Genomic DNA, 7,226 nt, shown 5'->3' on the forward strand with positions numbered 1-7,226 from the left:
TATCCCCTAGTAACCTTGTAAATACTAATTTACTACAGTTAACGGAATATTGTACTAATTATGGGTCGATAATGCTAAACAATAAGTAGACATATATGGAAATATATTTTTTTTATTTTTTTTTATTTACATAATGTTTGTACGTGGACCAAGATTGGGAAGGAATGCTAGAGAAAGATCACACCTAGGTAGTTTGACAATTATGGGTGAGGTAGTAACCTATCCAAGCTCCTCCATTGGAAATAAAAAATTCCAAAAAAGAAGGCCATGAGGGTATTGGGAACCTGAGGTAAGAAGAGAGAGGAAGCAAAAGGAGAAGAAGCAGAAGGAAAGTCGAAAAATAATTTGAGCAATAATAGACTCTATATATTGTTGGTCAACGGAGTATGTCTGGAGTTTGTATACTCATACTTTTAACTATGACGAATCCTGGTTGTGATCAGATTGACTCTAGGAATAACATTCATGTACTGCTTACTATTCTAAAAGCTACTTTTGTTGTGAAGCAAGCTTGAGGGGAGTTACACTATTAAAGACTGATCTAAAGGATGGTTGGAGCATTGCTTTCCCAATGGTTCGTGGCCTATTGGGACAAGTAGAGATTCATATAAGTGTCAAAAAAATGATCTTGTATTTGTTCTTTATATTATGGAAGGGCAATGCGGTATTGTTTTTCAAGAAATGTCTTGTCATAGAAAATAAAAGGGTTTTGTAGGAATTGGGAGGTTAACCAATTGTTAAATAGTACAAATATTTATGTTTAGTTTGTTAAACAATAGATATGTTTATGTTCTATTTGTTAAACAATGGAAATCTTTTGTTCTGTGACCAACATAGTAGAAATCTAGGTAAGAAGGTGAACTTTCTTTAAACATCCAGTTTAGTGGAATCATAATCGGAAAGTTACCTTGGGATTGATAAAATGAGAGGGTTATACAAGAGGAGATGGGTTATTTTTCTCATCCTGGTTGCTATAAAAACAACAACTAGGTAAACAGTCAAATAAAAAGAGAAAATAAGATTGGTACAAGCTGTTATAGACTAGTCTTGAGTTGTGAAACTTATTTCTTTTTTAAAATATTGAATAGACTCCTGGAAGAGGTTTTAGCTAGAATTCAGGTCAATATAGGGAGTTCACAACCTAGAAAGGGCCTCTAGGCCACCTAGAGTCGAGGATGTAAACTTCTGTAAATAACAAGGTGGAAGAGATGACCCTTTGTATGCAACTCTTAAGAGACAAATATTAATCATAAATAGTAAAATTATAAGGTAAGAAGACCCTTTAATGGTAGAAGAAAGAACATATACTCGGCGATAAAAAAAGTTTTAAAATTGACCAAATATTATACATGTCAAATTGAATTTATAGTTAAACATGTCTAAATTCTTTTAAAGAAAACAAGCATATGAGTTCTGAAATGTTTATATAAAATACATGACACAACCACGTAAGTTGGAGCCCACAAATTATAACCTGAATAACTATTACAATTCCTTAAAAACAAGAAATAAAACATGAATTCCAATATATTTATGTTAGTCAGCTACAGTGATATGCAAAGCCTTTTTTTGAAAGAATGAAATTTTAATTATCATATCAAGAAATAAATTTGTTCATGGGCTCATGCCCTAAAAAGGGGACTCTTTTAACATACATAACTAAGTCCATAATCGAGGCCTGAAAGGATTATTTGTTTCCCTTCATTCTTCCTAGAATATATAAAAAAAAAAACATAGCAAAGAACAGTAACCACCCTAACCATCTTAGGGTTTTCTTAAAAAAAAGAATAACGCAGTAAGATTCTCTTCTTTAATTAGGAACTGGGAAATAAAACACACTTAGAACAAAATGAGAAGGGTGATTGTCACTTTCCAAATATCCAAATTCGAGTAAGGATGGATAGGTGTAGAACCTTGTAGAGACTTACCTGCAACACAGTCGAAGAAAATACATGTAATGGTAAATTAAAGTGCCAACCCTGTATACAAATTATGAAGTAACCAAAAGACAACACAAGACAGATAGAAAAAACCCACCTAGTATATATAACTCGCTCAGGAAGAAAACCCCAATAGGGAACATGAGTTTGAGGACAAAAAATTCCATGAATGAGCAATTTATTTAGAAAAACTAAAATGGAAAGGGTGAAAATCTAAACGCCCTTGTGGAGACCAATTACCTGTAAAATGCTTTTGGGAATTTCTGTAACCCTTTAGAGACGAGGAAAAAAATAAAATATACCTGCAATAGTATTAAATCTTGATTGAGGGTTTGGAACCAAAATAGAACAAGAATAGAAGAAAAGAAACAAAACAAAGAAACCTCGGTGAAATGGTCATAGATAACGTACCAGATAACTCTGAGGAAAATTATGTCTCACTTCTAGGATCTTTTTCTATGAAATACCATGGTAGAGGTGTCAAATATGACATTCTCCTAGGAATGAAACTCTCACTAGAAGTATTGAGAAAGAAATCGTCTGGATAAGCATGCACATGAGTCCTAGTAGCGATGGGAGCATAGGTTCATTGCTCTCAAACATCTTCAGGGAATCAACATCGTCAATTATTTGCAGATCTAGTGATTCATCAATCTGGTGTCAAATCTTGAGGTGAGAATTTCCAAGTGGGTGGTCTGAATGCATAATCTAGAGTGTTAGGGAACCAATTCTACAACAAATTGGAGGTGCATTAAGCATGATTTATTGATACATTCACCACAATATTAACCATATGCTATTTTTTAGTTGATGTACGAAACCTGTTTCTTGATGACTCAATCAAAATATTTGACCCTCAGACAATATGATAAGCTTAATGTATAATTTATTCAGTTAAAAGGAAATAAGCTTAATGTATAAGTTCTCTAGTGAAAATGGAAATTTGTATTTTATGTATTGTAAATAAAAACCAAGACCCCCATCCTATGATATCTAATACTAAACGATAAAAAAAAATACTTCTTGACATTCTTTACTGAGCTGTAAATTAATTTGTTGAGTTGTCTTCAAATATATGTGACAATATTATGTTTGTGTACTTTCGAATATTATTTTCATAATTTTAATTTAATTATCAATAATCATTAGATAAATGGTATGGATTTAATCCCTTGGAATATTTTTAGTAATTACTAAGACAGAGATTTGAAATATATCTCAAAGGTAGTTATGTTATATTCATTATATTTAAAATTTAAAATAAATTATAATAAAATTCATTTTATATTTTTTAAAACTTTTGTCAATGTGAGAAATATCATTAATTGTGTTCCTTCATGCTTACTATAGATTGATTCCTATTGATATTTATGAGGCATTTAATTTATTTAGTTGCATTAGCATTAAAAGCTTACATCTATTTCTTAAGTATTTTTATGTATTTGAGATATATGATGACATGCACATTTGCATATATAAATATATATATATATATATATATATATATATATATATATATATATATGATTCCCTGAACATTTACATACGTAAAATGTATAGTTATATTTGTCATGCTATGTTTATGGATTTAACTCCAACTTGTCTTGTGCATATTGAGTGATGTTTCTCATCATTAAATTTAATTATTGTGTAATTTGTTTGGATGTAGTTGGATTTGAGAGCTTTAGTCCATCTAAAATAACTGCTACTTTTGTGTTTTCTTAAGAAATTCTCTCAATTAATTGATTGTATGATTAAGATAGTATTTCTCTCTTTAACCAATAATTCATGTAATTATATGTGTATTTAATGTGATGCAAAACACGTTTTAGTGTGCAATTAGTTTCCCAAATTACTTTGAGATGAATAAAGTACATATATGGATGTGTTGCTTTATTTGTTATGAATAATAACTTTTGTGTTTCTACTACATGAAGAACTAATATGTTATTTAATTTCTTTATGAGCTTCAATTTATGAGTGTTTATTATTTTTTTTATAAATGGTTAATATTTTTATTTTGTACACATTCACTATTGTTTTCAGTTTTTTAGATTTTAATTCTATATACCTAAATGTTGTTAATATTTTTTTAATAAAGATAGGAAATAGCTTATACATATAGTTAATGAAAATATTTTACTTTGAAAACTCAAATTGAGAAACCAAAAAAAGAAAAAGATCAATATATTATCCATACAATATTACAATACAACATAAACCTTCTATCCATTAATCCTAGATTACCATAGTTATTTAATTAGAATTACATTACCATGGACCACATTTCCTTGTGCCATGAAACTTCCAAAAGGTGAAAACCAAAGTGAAAAAAAATGCTCAATAGAAAACTCTCAATAAAATCATCAATGATTTCCACTTAATGATAGTTATTTTCCCCTAGCATGGAGGCTTTGCTTCATTGTGACTGCTCTGATTCAATTGGTTTAATGAATATTATGTGGTACTAGATGCACAAGAATATAACACATATCGAGCATTCTCCCACTTTGTTGTTTTCTTTATATAATAGGGACACATGATTTCCTAATTAATGATATAGGGAAACAATGCCCATTGTTTATCTATGTCAAGAAAGTCCCTTAATGCTAGCAAACTCTATTAGTGAATTTGTGACATTCTTCAAAGTGTCTGACAACACCTTCTATCCTTCAACCATGTCTCTCTCATTATGATATTGAAAATCAATATGATTTGTATTGGAATGATAACATGGGTTATTTTCTAGGAAGATTGCATTCTAACTATCATAATATTTCCTTATAGCTTGATTCACCAACCCAATATTTAATCACAATCCTAGTAACTATAGCTTCCTTTCTTGCACGAGGAGAAATTAATTATTATTGATGTCAAAGGCTACCCAATTGAAGAAGAAAATGGCATAGTATTAAACAGGACTTTAAGTCCTTTACAATGAGTACTTGCATGCCTCCTAACTCCTCCTCTTTGAGGAGAATTGAATTTACAAGTTGAAAATACCTATTTTTTATCTCTCCAAGTGGGCCCCCCTCCTCAATAGTCATAATGGTTCATTGTGATTAAAAATGTATAAATACAAGTCATTCCTCCTCCATTCACCCACCATATCAATCAAGCATGCATAATAAATACCCAAGCCTGTGGAAGAAGAACAAATTTGATATCACATGAACCTAACGAAAAAGTGAAGGAAGGAATTTTTTGGTCGCTCAACTAAATTTTATTAGCTTTCGTTTGATAATTTTATTGGAAAACTTTTAGCTATTTTTTCCCTTCCTTTACATCCTAATCATACCTCTAATCCTTACCTCTCAAGAACAAAAAACTCGGTTTAGGGAGACCTAAAGCTTAGATTGTGGACCTGAATTTGGGCTTATCATATCTGTAGCTTCATACATGTGATATTTGTGACTTCAGACTTGTGAACACTACAATTTCTGACATGTGAACTCTATGAATTCAAACTTGCAAAATTCTCAAGACTAAGGCCTAGAACTCAACCTTTTTAGGATTGTCTTAGAGTTTGTATCTTGACCTCATTTAGACATACTTTGGTGGCCCTTTAAAGTAGACTTTGATCTTTTGAAGGATCAAACTTTTCGAAAATGGTCGCACTACTCAGAAAGGGGTGGTTGTGTAAGTAATGATAGGGTTTTTATTAATTTTTAAATCTTTTATCAAAACACTCAAAGATAAGTAACCCATCATCAAATAAAAAATATAGCATGTACAACAGGAATAAAAACCATGAAAAATATCAAAAAAGACACGCACACAAGAGAAAACAAAAGTTTATGGTGGAACATCCCCTCGAGGGCAAAAAGCCACCCATTGTTCTGCTACTCAAATCTTCTATAAATTATTGAACAAATTGCACATAGGGTAGCTTTCCTCCATCAACTCGAAGACATGACTCATATGAAAACCCACTAGCACCTCAAGTTAGGAAGACTACTCACATGACTATGGACACACATCTTCTAGAAGCCACCACAACCAACAAGCTTCACCCAATTGTACTGGACTCTGGAGAAAATAAATTCTCATACTAATTTTCCAGCTAGAAGGCCCCCGCCTTCTATACTCATTTTTTGCTATGAAGCCTCTACAACTCCAACACCTACATGTGAACCACGTTTCCCAATATTTCTAATTGGGTTCTCAAATCGGCTCAACATGAGAAACCCAACAACCTCTCTGATTTGTTAGTGAAATATGATCCACGCGCTACTCAATTTAGCTACAGTGTGGAAATAATTCTATCACTCTCTCCTGCACTCACTCGCTCCATACCTCCATCAACATGACATACACACACACTCACACAAACACAAAAATTCATCCTCATCAACCTCTTATCAAATACAAAGGGAAAATACTAGGGTATGGTTTTACTCATGCTCAATCAAATAAAAATAAATTATTTAACCATTATCTTCTCACACCAAATACCATGGTAAGCGAATAAGTTGTCACATGGAATACCATGGGAGAAATCCTTGGACATATTAGACAACCACAACTATTGTAAACCATTAAGTTGTCACACCAAATACCATGGGAAACATCATGTCGTAATGTTAGCCAACTACATGCAACACAGTATAACTAAGCTTTTATAGTCAATCAATCACATGTTCACACCTACAACCAAACACACTCAACAACATAGCCAATCACCTGCAATAAAATGATCATTTGCATAACCAATGCATAGCGTAATCAATTGAGAACATATGTATTGCATATCCAAATATCTACAACCAATCAAATGCATGCTACATGGTTGACAACAATGTTGACCAATAACACTGCATCACAAAATCAATGCCAACAATCTCTCCCTTTGGCGTTGATGAAAACCCTAGGTGAACCATCCAAATAATATTGACCTCTAAAACTTATCTCCTTAAGCACTCCTCCTTTCACATCAATGGAAAAGGGCTAAAATCATCAATGGTAGCCATATTTGAATGGTCAATAACTTCACCCAGACACTAGCTGGATCTTATCAAAACATATCAACAAGCAAAAAACTCTCTCACTCCCCTTGGCAGCATGACAAACAATAGTAGCAGCAATAACTTTGTCAAATGCTCTCTCTCCTAAAGAAACAACAACAAACTCTCCATGTCAATGTAGTATGAGAAAAACATATGTATAACAGCAACAAACTCAAGAAATAGCACCATCTACACAAACAACATTGTCAAGCCAAATCAAACAACTAAAACATACTGTGACCATCAAAAACAACAATATAGAGTAGACAACGTCACTCTC

This window comes from Pinus tabuliformis, chromosome Q (assembly GCF_031772625.1).
Source record: "Pinus tabuliformis cultivar Carrire ecotype Pingquan chromosome Q, CPIR1, whole genome shotgun sequence".
Taxonomy (NCBI): domain Eukaryota; kingdom Viridiplantae; phylum Streptophyta; class Pinopsida; order Pinales; family Pinaceae; genus Pinus; species Pinus tabuliformis.